The sequence below is a fragment of the Salmo salar genome, chromosome 03 (genome assembly GCF_965601325.2).
Source record: "Salmo salar chromosome 03, fSalSal1, whole genome shotgun sequence".
Lineage (NCBI taxonomy): Eukaryota > Metazoa > Chordata > Actinopteri > Salmoniformes > Salmonidae > Salmo > Salmo salar.
In genome coordinates this window covers 48,128,569-48,142,637 of record NC_138293.1, presented here as the reverse complement: position 1 = coordinate 48,142,637, position 14,069 = coordinate 48,128,569, and positions in this window count along the sequence as shown.

The following is a 14,069-nucleotide window of genomic DNA, read 5'->3' as shown; positions in this document are numbered from 1 at the left end:
CTGGTTTTCCAAAGCCGCCCATTTCATTTCTCTCCCCAAACTACCCTCGGCTAACGAGACGGCCCAGCTTATGGTGCAGCACGTCTTCCGGATCCACGGACTCCCGGTGGACATGGTCTCCGACCGGGGTCCGCAGTTCTCATCCCGGTTCTGGAAGGCGTTCTGCATGCTCATTGGGTCGTTGGCCAGCCTGTCCTCCGGATTCCACCCCCGGTCCAACACTCAGTCGGAGCGAGCCCACCAGGACTTAGAGACAACTCTTCTCTGCCAACCCTACCACCCCTCCTCCCCATGTCGTCGATGGCCATCCGGCATACACGGTGAGATGCCTCCTGAGTGTTCGACCATTGGGCAGGGGTTTCCAGTACCTGGTTGACTGGGAAGGTTATGGCCCAAAGGAGAGGTGCCAGGTCCCCGCTAGAGACATCCTGGACCCAGCCCTCATCGCTGACTTCCACCACCGGCACCCCGATCAACCAGCTATGCACCCAGGTAGGACGCCAGGTGGTGCCCCTAGAGGTGTGTGTGTGTGTGGGGGGGGGGGGTTACTGTCATAACCTGATCTGTTTCACCTGTCTTTGTGATTGTCTACACCCCCTCCAGGTGTCACCCATCTTCCCCATTACCCCCTGTGTATTTATACCTGTGTTCTCTGTTCGTCTGTTGCCAGTTCGTCTTGTTTGTCAAGTCAACCAGCATTTTGTTATCAGCTCATGCTTTTCCCAGTCTCTTTTTCTCACCCTTCTGGTTTTGACCCTTGCCTGCCCTCTCTGAGCCCACCTGCCTGACCACTTTGCCTGCCCGACTCTGCCGACCTGTACCTCTGCCCCACCTCTGGATTATTGACCTCTGCCTACCCTGACCCTGCCTACAGTCCGATACCGTTGCCCCACCTCTGGTTTAGTGACCCCTGCCTGCCTTGACCTGTCTATTGCCTGCCCCTGTTGGATTAGTAAACCGTTGTTAATTCGATGTTGTCTGCATCTGGGTCTTAACCTCTTGGGGCTAGGTGGGACGCTAGCGTGCCACCCGTGGTGCACTCCATCAACAGCAGGTGCATTTCAAGAGCGGCAAATTTGAATCCAAATAAATGTCAAAATTCAAATTTTTCAAAAATACAACTATTTTACACCATTTGAAAGATAAACATCTCCTTAATCTAACCACGTTTTACGATTTCAAAAAGGTTTTACGGCGAAAGCATAAATTTAGAGTATGTTAGGACAGTACATTTACAAGAGTTGTGTGTAATGTTTTGTCAAGTCAAAGACAGGGTCACCAAAACCATAAAACCAGCTAAAATGATGCACTAACCTTTTACAATCTCCATCAGATGACACTCCTAGGACATTATGTTAGACAATGCATGCATTTTTAGTTCTATCAAGTTCATATTTATATCCAAAAACAGCGTTTTACTATGGCATTGATGTTGAGGAAATCGTTTCCCTCCAATAACCGGCAGTCAAGTCAGCGTAACAAATTAAATAATTAAAATTAGAAAACATTGGTAAAATATTATATTGTCATTTAAAGAATTATAGATTTACATCTCTTGAACGCAATCAACTTGCCAGATTTAAAAATAACCTTACTGGGAAATCACACTTTGCAATAATCTGAGCACTGCGCCCAGAAAAATACGCGTTGCGATACAGACTAGACGTCATGTTGGGGAGATCTAAAATCGAAAATACTATGTAAATAATCCATTACCTTTGATTCTCTTCATCAGATGTCACTTCCAGGTATCACAGGTCCATAACGAATGTAGTTTTGTTCAAAAAAGCTCATCATTTATGTCCAAAAATCTCCGTCTCGTTAGCACATGATGTAAGCCAGCCGGACTTCTCGTCATGAACGAGGGGAAAAAATATATTTCCGTTCGTTCAAACATGTCAAACGTTGTATAGCATAAATCATTAGGGCCTTTTTTAACCAGAACATGAATAATATTCAAGGTGGACGAATGCATACTCTTTTATAACGTATTGGAACGAGGGTACCCAACATGAACTAGCGCGCCAGGTGTCTAATGGGACATCATCGTTCCATGGCTCTTGTTCGGTCAGATCTCCCTCCAGAAGACTCAAAACACTTTGTAAAGGCTGGTGACATCTAGTGGAAGCAATAGGAAGTGCCAAAATATTCCTAAACCCCTGTGTTTTTCAATGGGATAGGTTTAAAGTCAATACAACACATCAGGTATCCACTTCCTGTCAGAAAATGTCTCAGGGTTTTGCCTGCCAAATGAGTTCTGTTATACTCACAGACACCATTCAAACAGTTTTGGAAACTTTAGAGTGTTTTCTATCCATATATAATAAGTATATGCATATTCTAGTTACTGGGTAGGATTAGTAACCAGATTAAATCGGGTACATTTTTTTTATCCAGACGTGCAAATGCTGCCCCCTAGACCCAACAGGTTAACCTCTCTGGGCGAGGCGGGACGAATTCGTCCCACCTACGCAACAGCCAGTGTAATCCAGTGGCGCGATTTTCAAATACCTTAAAAATCCTATTACTTCAATTTCTCAAACATATGACTATTTTACAGCTATTTAAAGACAAGACTCTCGTTAATCTAACCACACTGTCCGATTTCAAAAAGGCTTTACAACGAAAGCAAAACATTAGATTATGTCAGCAGAGTACCCAGCCAGAAATAATCAGACACCCATTTTTCAAGCTAGCATATAATGTCACAAAAACCCAGAAGACAGCTAAATGCAGCACTAACCTTTGATGATCTTCATCAGATGACAACCCTAGGACATTATGTTATACAATACATGCATGTTTTGTTCAATCAAGTTCATATTTATATCAAAAAACAGCTTTTTACATTAGCATGTGACGTTCAGAACTAGTTCAGAATTTACTAACAATTTACTAAATTACTCACGATAAACGTTCACAAAAAGCATCACAATTATTTTAAGAATTATAGATACAGAACTCCTCTATGCACTCGATATGTCCGATTTTAAAATAGCTTTTTGGTGAAAGCACATTTTGCAATATTCTAAGTACATAGCCCAGCCATCACGGGCTAGCTATTTAGACACCCGGCAAGTTTAGCCTTCACCAAAATCAGATTTACTATAACAAAAATGTTATTACCTTTGTTGTCTTCGTCAGAATGCACTCCCAGGACTTCTACTTCAATAACAAATGTTGGTTTGGTCCCAAATAATCCATCGTTATATCCAAATAGCGGCGTTTTGTTCATGCGTTCCAGACACTATCCTAAAGGGTAAATCAGGGTTACGAGCATGGCACAATTCGTGACCAAAAAATTCTAAATATTCCATTACCGTACTTCGAAGCATGTCAACCGCTGTTTAAAATAGATTTTTATGCAATTTATCTCGTACAAAAGCGATAATATTCCGACCGGGAATCTCCTTTTCGGTAAACAGAGGAAAAAACACAAAGACGGGGGCAGCCATTGCACGCGCCTAAGCCCACTGATCGGCCACTTGAGAAAGGCGATAATGTGTTTCAGCCTGGGGCTGGAATGACGACATTCAGGTTTTTCCCGGGCTCTGAGAGCCTATTGGAGCCATGGGAAGTGTCACGTTACCGCAGAGATCCTAAGTTTTGGAAAGAGATGTCAAAGAAAGACAGTAAATGGTCAGACAGGCCACTTCCTGTAAAGGAATCTCTCAGGTTTTGACCTGCCATTTGAGTTCTGTTATACTCACAGACACCATTCAAACAGTTTTAGAAACTTTGGAGTGTTTTCTATCCAAAGCCAACAATTATATGCATATTCTAGTTACTGGGCAGGAGTAGTAACCAGATTAAATCGGGTACGTTTTTTATCCAGCCGTGTCAATACTGCCCCCTACCCTCAACAGGTTAACTTCATACCTGATAATTACAACCAGACACTTACTGTCGCTCTGGCTTGAGGTGGCACATGGACTCGGCATTCACAACTTCAGAGAATATTACAGATGTCAAACCATTACCACATTTACAGTACACACTTAACCTGTCTGGGCGACGTCCCACCCGAGTCAACAGCCAGTGGAATCGCGTGGCGCGAAATACAAATACCTCAAAAATGCTATAACTTCAATTTCTCAAACATAAGACTATTTTACACCATTTTAAAGATAAGACTCTCGTTAATCTAACCACATTGTCCGATTTCAAAAAGGCTTTACAGCGAAAGCAAAACATTAGATTATGTCAGGAGAGTACCCTGCCAAAAATAATCACACAGTCATTTTGAAAGCAAGCATATATGTCACAAAAACCAAAACCACATCTAAATGCAGCACTAACCTTTGATGATCTTCATCAGATGACACTCCTAGGACATTATGTTATACAATACATGCATGTTTTGTTCAATCAAGTTCATATATATATATCAAAAACCAGCTTTTTACATTAGCATGTGATGTTCAGAACTAGCATACCCACCGCAAACTTCCGGTGAATTTACTAAATTACTCATGAATAACGATCCTGTAGGTTCATGCTCTACAACATTCGCAGAGTACGACCCTGCCTCACACAGGAAGCGGCGCAGGTCCTAATCCAGGCACTTGTCATCTCCCGTCTGGATTACTGCAACTCGTTGTTGGCTGTGCTCCCTGCTTGTGCCATTAAACCCCTACAACTCATCCAGAACGCCGCAGCCCGTCTGGTGTTCAACCTTCCCAAGTTCTGTCACGTCACCCCGCTCCTCCGCTCTCTCCACTGGCTTCCAGTCGAAGCTCGCATCCGCTACAAGACCATGGTGCTTGCCTATGGAGCTGTGAGGGGAACGGCACCTCCGTACCTTCAGGCTCTGATCAGGCCCTACACCCAAACAAGGGCACTGCGTTCATCCACCTCTGGCCTGCTCGCCTCCCTACCTCTGAGGAAGCACAGTTCCCGCTCAGCCCAGTCAAAACTGTTCGCTGCTCTGGCACCCCAATGGTGGAACAAGCTCCCTCACGACGCCAGGACAGCGGAGTCAATCACCACCTTCCGGAGACACCTGAAACCCCACCTCTTTAAGGAATACCTGGGATAGGATAAAGTAATCCTTCTAACCCCCCCTTAAAAGATTTAGATGCACTATTGTAAAGTGGTTGTTCCACTGGATATTATAAGGTGAATGCACCAATTTGTAAGTCGCTCTGGATAAGAGCGTCTGCTAAATGAATTAAATGTTAAATGTTAAGAATTATAGATACAGAACTCCTTTATGCAATCGCGGTGTCAGATTTTAAAATAGGTTTTCGGCGAAAGCACATTTTGCAATATTCTGAGTACATAGCTCGGCCATCACGGCTAGCTAATTTGACACCCACCAAGTTTGGCCCTCAGATTTACTATAAGAAAAATTGGATTTCCTTTGCTGTTCTTCGTCAGAATGCACTCCCAGGACTTCGACTTCAACAACAAATGTTGTTTTGGTTCCAAATAATCCATAGTTATATTCAAATAGCTACGTTTTGTTTGTGTGTTCAGGTCAGTATCCGAAGGGTGACGTGCGAGCACATTTCGTGACAAAAAAATTCTAAATATTCCATTACCGTACTTCGAAGCATGTCAAACGCTGTTTAAAATCAATTTTTATGCTATTTCTCGTAGAATAGCGATAATATTCCAACCGGGTGACGTTGTATTCATTCAAAGGCTGAAAGAAAAAAATTGAGAATTCTCATGAACGCGCTCCTCGGCATCACTGTTCCCAGCCTGACCACTCACAAACAGAGCTGCTGTACTTCGCCCAGAGACTGCAGACACCCCATTACACTTTCTGGCGCATTCTGAGAGCCAATGGAAGCCTTAGAAAATGTCACGTTACAGCACAGATGCTGTATTTTCGATAGAGATGCCACAGAAGGAGAACAAATTGTCAGCCAGGGCACTTCCTGTATGGAATCTTCTAGGGTTTTGGCCTGCCATATGAGTTCTGTCATACTCACAGACACCATTCAAACAGTTTTAGAAACTTTAGAGTGTTTTCTATCCAAATCTACTAATTATATGCATATTCTCGTTTCTGGGCAAGAGTGGTAACCAGTTGAAATCGGGTACGTTTTTTATCCGGCCGTGCAAATACTGCCCCCTAGCCCCAACAGGTTAATCATTGTTGCGCTGGCATTTCTTGGCCAGTAGCAACACAGCAAGATATGAGACACTGTTTAAAGTTAACTATTTATCCATCCCTTTGGCTGAAAAGGCTAAACCATTTAACTGATCAACTCACCCCATCTCTCTTCTCCACCCACTGCTCTGGTACAACTTCAGTGTTTTCTTTTACAAAATGTACAACATAGTAACGCTGTGTGTCCTGTGCAGAAAAACAAAACACCAGTTCCACACTGACTCTTCATTTACCAGCCAAGATCATTTGCAAAACTAATCCAGCTTGTGAACTTGGCTGTAGCTAAATTGGGCTTGCTACAGGCTGTGCAAGATGGTAAGCACACAACACGAGTGCCATGGTCCTCCTCAAGTATAATAGCTTGCTTAACAAGACTGCTCTTTGCAATGAGATGCATTTGTGTGCTCCTCGTAGTGGTGCGGAAAGTCCAATACAGTCTTGAGTCACAAGGACTCAGCGTGTCAGATTCCAGATGCTGAAACACCCTGCAGAGGTAAGTATCAGAGGCATCTTCTTGGCTCACTACCTCACAGCATGACCTATCATTAAGTATGTAGGCATTGTTTGGCCGTCTCATTTTGATGACCTGTTGGCGGGGAAAAGCTCTAACTGTGCGTTCTTGCACTCTTTTACAAATTTGCACAAGTGGCCACCTCCCTGAACGGACCATCTTCTTCAGTTGTTGCAAGTAGTTCTCAAACTTGAAAGCACTACAGTTGTCAAGGCAGCCGTGTTCTTCAGCATCAGCAGTGAGGTGTAGGAGGGAGTGAACATTATACACGAGAAATGTGTCTCCATACAAAACCCTTCCCTGCTCCACAAAGTAGTTCAGTACAGCATGAGCATAGGCACTGTGGATTGAAGAAAGTTGAGGAGAAACCAAAATGCACATGGCATGTGTGTACTGTTCTTTAGATCAGGTTCTTCTCAGGACTACTTTCCCAGTATAGAGTAGAAACTGTCTGAATTCTGTGGCCTTCCAACAGTCATGGTCATCCAATCCCTGTGGTTTGCGAGCAAAGCAGTCTGGAATTTAATCCTTAATTTAACTAGGCAAGTCAGTTAAGAACAAATTCTTATTTACAATGACAGCCTACAAACAGCGGGTTAACTGCCTTGTTCAGGGGCAGAATGACAGATTTTTACTTTGTCAGCTCAGGGATTCGATCTTGCAACCTTTTGGTCACTAGTCCAATGCTCTAACCACTAGGTTACCTGCTGCCCTTTAGTCGTTGACTGACCTCCTTGACCTGCACCAACGACAACCTGGCCCCAGTCTTTCCCCTAGTTCACATCCAGAGCTTCCGGGTTACTGCAAGGCAACAAAGGTGCATGTAGTAAATTGCGAATGACTTCACCTTATCAATGGGGAGGATGCAAAAAGGAGAGGTTTTCCCTTCATGGTGATGTTCTGGCTGTACCAGTTCCCTAAAGGAATTGTCAGTTCTGAGACACAGGTCATTCTCCCATCATACCTGCCTTTTTGTGTGCACCTGGCACAAGCATAGTAGCCAGAACACATCTTTATGCATTTTACCATTTTACCAGCTTTTGCAGGTGTTACAGAACAAACTTTCACTTGCAGTGTTTTCTCTCCCCACTTCAAGCCGGTCTGCATCAACTCTTTAAGCTCCAGCAAAGTGTCATTGAGGAATTCCAGGGAGCTTGGTTTTAATGATGCCATTGCAAGTGACAGAGGAAACACTGTGGGTGGTGATAGATTGATGGAGCACAAAAGCGGCCATAATGACATATTGGTACTTTTGAACAAAGGGAGACCACCCAGACTAACGGATATTTATAAAGACATTGAAATCTCCAACCACAGATTGAGGATAGATGCTTAGATGTTTCACTATCTCCACCTTCACTTTAAATCTGACAAACTCCACATCAGACTTGACTTCAACACAAACATTGGTCTTTTCTAGGAGAGTTCTAGCAGTGGAAGGCAAATCTGGGTGACCATTAGACTGCAGCATCTTCAGAAGTGCATCAACAGCATTGTGTTTCAATTGAAAATCACTTATCCAGGTCCTCTCTGAAGGTATAATCTTTTTCAACATCATCATTGTCAGAGTCAGTTGTCTCCTGAATTGCACAACCAGCATTGGCTTCAGTCTCTGAATCTATTGAACTGTGTGTTGGCAGTCTTGGCTTAGTACCACCTACTGTCTCAAGTTCACCATCTGACTCTTCCTCCGTGTGTGATGGCAGTCTTGGCTTAGTCCCACCTACTGTCTCAAGTTCACCATCTGACTCTTCCTCAGTGTGTGTTGGCAGTCTTGGCTTAGTCCCACCTACTGTCTCAAGTTCACCATCTGACTCTTCCTCAGCGTGTGATGGCAGTCTTGGAGGAGTACCACCTACTGTCTCAAGTTCACCATCTGACTCTTCCTCAGTGTGTGTTGGCAGTCTTGGAGGAGTACCACCTACTGTCTCAAGTTCACCATCTGACTCTTCCTCAGTGTGTGTTGGCAGTCTTGGAGTACCACCTACTGTCTCAAGTTCACCATCTGACTCTTCCTCAGCGTGTGTTGGCAGTCTTCGAGGAGTACCACTTACTGCCTAAAGTTCACCATCTGACTCAATTTTACTCTCAGATTCAGTAGGACTGGTATCTTCACTCTTCATGTCAGACTGGCTGATGAGACTCGATCCACTTTCATTGTCACGGTTTTCCCGTTTTGTTCTTAAGGGTGGTTTTCTCCCTTGACAGTTTAGTCCAGATTCTATTGTATTCTCTCTTCCTTGAAGTACTTGACATCCATGTTACACCAGCGGATTTATCGGTCTGATATGACAATGGCTCTACACATCCAGTACAATATGAAATTGGACTGCCTTACTTGTCCATTGAAAATGAATAACCAGTTAAACACATAGGTTTACCTTTTTTGAAGACATTTTCAATCTTCAGAACACTAAGTAAAGAAATGGAAAGAACAATCTCTACTACCCAAGACATTATCTATAATATCATAATCATAATATTGAATGACGAAAGAGGTGACTACAGCTTCTCAGGATATCGTGACACTGCAAGGCATTTGAATAATGTTGGTATTATAGAACGGATAAATTGCACTTTTCATAATCTGGATTGTGCAAATTTAGACAGCCAAAGCTTGCATTATATTTTTGTGTGTGCTTATGCTAGTAATAGATCAAGAACATTGTCAATGTTGTTCATCAGGACCTAAGAACACGATTACTGAACCCTGTAACACAGGCTATGATTACGCAGTGTAACAAAGCTGTGCAAGACATCTTACTCAGCTTTTTCTTATTTTACACCATCAGTCACCTTCCCGAAACACAAGCCAACAAAATTCCACACGGACTGAGTGGAAATTGAATTCCAATATTTATTTGTTCATGGCTAGCACACAAAGTACACCAAGTTCAATGACTATATTATATCTATTCAAAGCTCTCGTGACTGAATAAATTGTACAAAACATCAAACTCCATCAGGTTGAAGTCAGTTTTTTTTAACAAGTATATAGAGCATTCTGGAATGGAAGTATATATGATTCACCAGAGAAAAAGGTGCCAGTCTTATAGTTCACAAATCAAAGGAACAGACGGAACAGCATATTTACATACAGAATGAAGTGATCGGATAGATCCTTTACATGACAGTGGATTGGTGTAATTCAGTGATATGCCTAGTTACTGTCCGGGGGAGCCAGACTTACTGATGCCCAGCTGTCAATTCATGCACAAGCCTGTGACCGTTTGCGTCTGCTTCAGAAACCAGTTGTTCTTAAACAAGACAACTTACCCAAAGGCAGAGGCAGACTTATAAATAAACGTGATTCATTAAATACATCAGGAAATCATTTTCTAACAAAGACAAAAGTATTTCCTCTAAAGAAATTGTACCACAACAGGTAACGTCACCTCTGACAACACATCACACAAACTGACAATTCAATATCATAACATGGTCCACCCATATCCACCAGCTCTTAATAGGGCGGTCTATTTAACCCTCCTGTTGTGTTCGTTTCATGTTAATTCATTCTGTGTTCCCGGTCCAAAATGGCCGCCCCATTATAGCTGATTATAAAGCCATAATAATACATATATTATCACCTAATGTTGTGCTAGATCTTTTATCAACTTAAGTTCTTGTGAACATTAGAAGTTTTGAACTTCTATTTGCTATTTATAGCCTGTAGGCCTCATTGACCTGAGCTCATATGCTTTTTTTACTCAAAAACTAACTTTGTGTCAAAGTTTAAGAAGGACTCTCTCCTCCTCACCTGTGTCATGATCAAAGATATGATCAAGAGCCTCACATACAGTATATCGTTTGGTCATTGTGCTGCCACAGAATGAATTGTGAGCAAGACTTCAAAAAAGCTTTATATACCAGAGCTGCGAGAAAAGTTCTATATATTATTGAAACAATGTTGCGATTGTTTGTGAGAATGCCAACAGGTGTGGTTCCAGTAGGGGAAAGATTCTATTGGGGAAAGGTTCCTGTGGGGGTTGCCATGGAAGCCAAGAAGGGGAGTGAGGTGTGTGTGTGTATGTGTGTGCTCAAACACACATGCACGTGGGGGTCTGGGAGAGGAAGTGTGTCCATCTGATCAATGGGCACGTACCTGAACTCAATTTTATACACTAATTGTTATTAAGAACAATTAACAAATCCTTTTGGCTGAACATTATTGAAAACACACTAAACAAGGTTAACAGGATTTGTGGCACACAAAAAACACAAACTACTCCACTAACGATTTTTTTAAATCATTAATATTGTTATAGGCTACGTTCATCAATTAATATAATATTATTTTCAGGTATCGTTCCCACTTAGGCCTATACCGAGGTCAAAATTACATTATGAATTTCCATACATTTATTAAAATCGGTAAAATTATGGAAAAATCAATTGCGGAGGGGAAAAGAGCTGGATCCACTTCCTTTACTCCAAACACAAGTATGCTGGCCCCAGTATCTTGGGATCTCTGTCGTGGAGTGATATTCAAAGCTCAGGGTAGATATCCTCTCTGAATAACCTCTGTTTGCCTTGAATGGCCTGTTCAACAGCAACGGCCAACGAACCAATGAGCCGGTTATTTTCATATTGATGATTTTGATTTTGTACCTTGCTGATCTCTAACAAAGCTGATTTGCTCAACATTGGGCCATTATTGTGATGAAGTAAAATCGTCATCACTAGGAAAATGCGGAAAGGTTGAATCTGGATCTATTACAAGATATGCAAATAATGTAAGCATACAAAACATTAATGAATGGAGATGATGGGTACACAGTCCATGTTGTTGAGTCCAAGTGTCTCTGATCTGTATAGACATTTATGGAACATGGCTGATGAGGGCACTTGGATCAGAATTATGATTTCAGCATGGGTTACATCAAGAAGCCGAGAGCCATGTGTGTCAAGAAAGCTAGGCCCTGTGTGCAAGGAAAATGACATTGAGGGCACATCGTTCTTCAACACATGCTAGAGACTCCAACTGAACAGGTTGGATAGGCTGCGTTGAACCTCACAAACTTCCTGGATATGGGACTTGATGCACTGTGGCCCCACCTCCACGAGACATTCCTCTCAACTGTCTGCTTCCACCAGGCTCCTTGCTTCCTCATACCCACTATTTGACATATCTTATCTCCCTCTGCTGCTGGACTTAATTTATCCTATACTAAAGGCCCTCTTTCCTTTGGCAGTCATATTTGGGGATAGGCTCCAAGACCAGCTTTTCCCCAGAGTCACTTCTGGCAGAAGACTACTGTGGAGCAGTCAGGTATTTATCCTCACTCGGCTGCATGTTTATTCACACACACATGGTTACTCTGTTACACATGGATCCACAACCACAAGCAGGACTATCCAGGCTCCATGCAGGCTGTCATCCATGGCCACTAGCAATCTGGTCCCTGTCATGAAAGCAAAGCTACACTGTGTCACATTCAAGTTAATGTTGAGACTTAAATTCCTGATGTCTTCTTTATAGAATAGAGAAAGGACAGCCCTAGTAAAATTTTACTTGATATGTTTCTTTGATTTTAGCATTGTTTTAATATATGTATTATGATATACACCGTATTTGCTTTAAGTGTATATATTCCAGAATGTCTATTACTCTAATGTTAACTTTATGTATATAACTCTATTAACATTATGAAATGTTCGTAGAAAGAGGTTAGTTAACAAGGGAGTTAAGTCAAAATGTTAAATGTTTCTTTAATAACACAATTGCAACATTGTTTGTAGACCCATCACAACTCTCAAATAAACATTCCAAAATATTCTTTGGATATTCACAAAGTAGTCTGACATTCTGTACATTTGAGGAACTTTTTGTGACCATTACAAATACAATGTCACCAAAGTGTTCTGATATTCAGAACCTCCAAAGTACTTACTGAAAACGTAACTAATATCCATAAGTAGTCAGATATACCACCACTTCACATACCGACAATGTGCCATAACGTCTATGTATAATTATCATTGCAACTTTAGATGTAACTATGCATGGCTCTATACCAAACGCTCTGAATTGTTATATCCCAACATTGACCTGACATTTAGAACATTGAAAGGACTAACTGGGAATGTTATGAAGGTTTCCAAAATATCACCAAAATCATCATATTGTTAAGTCATTTTAGAACTTGCCTAGACTTGAAAAAAAAACGTTTCTAATGTCCCCTTATGCTCTGAAAGAAAATGTGACATATAGATCACTAAGGAAAATATTTTTTGTGCAGTATGTCCCTAAGTCTTTTTAGTAACACAACTGCAATGTTGTTTGTAGACACACCAGGGCTCGCAAAGGAACATTCCTAAAATGTTCTTTGGAAATCCCAAAAGTGATCTGACATTCACTGGACTCATTGGGAATGTTATGTAGAATATTGCCAAAGTGACCTGACAATTAGTACATTTCAGGAACCTTCTGTGAACGTTACAAATACTACTAAAATGTCACCAAAGTGCCCTGACATTCAGAACCTTCAAAGTACTTACTGAAAACGTAACTGACACTCATATGTAGTCAGAAATACAACGTTACAAGTACACCACCAATTGACTAACTGACAATGACCCATAACGTCTATTTATAATTGTCATTGCAACGTTAGTCCTCAGAAGAACGTACTCAAGAGAACGTCCTCGGAGAATGGACTTGGAGCATGAGAGTGTGGAACATGGTAGTGTTTTCCCGCTAATTGATTGCATTTTGGAACATTCACACTTATTGCTGTGAGGTATTTCTGCACTTATGTAAAGAAATAGCCTACTAGTTTATCAACATTTTAAGCTAAACGTTCTGATGTGTTGCATCAGCCACATCCCACAACTGTCCCAGAGTATGTTTAGAATATTTATTGCACAGAAGGACAAGTTGACCAATAGAATAGGTCAACTTTTGTACTATGGGGATAGTAGATTGACATAGGCTAGTGCTTTTGCTGTTCATTAGGCCTACTCATCTTGTTGGCTGACGAAAAGTAAATGTGGACAGTTCTAACATCTTCAATATGCAGCTCGGAATTGGATAAGAGGGACTCGCGCAGATGCATCCCCAATGTGTCGGTCTCACTTGTAGCCTACTTCTTAGCTGAGATTGTCACATTTGTCGTACGAAGGAGACCAAGGCGCAGCGTGTGTATCGTTCCACATTTTATTAAAACTGTGAAAGACATACAAATAAACAAACCGTGACGAAGAGGTGCAACATACACTTACTCAAAATTATCTCCCAGAAAACCTAGTGGGAAAAACAACAACTTAAATATGATCCCCAATTAGAGACAACGATGACCAGCTGCCTGTAATTGGAGATCCCCCCCCCCAAAAAAAACAACAGAAATACAGAAAATAGAACCCCACATAGAAATACATAAACTAAACAAAACCCCCAACATAGAAAAAATAAACTAGAACCAACATAGACATAAA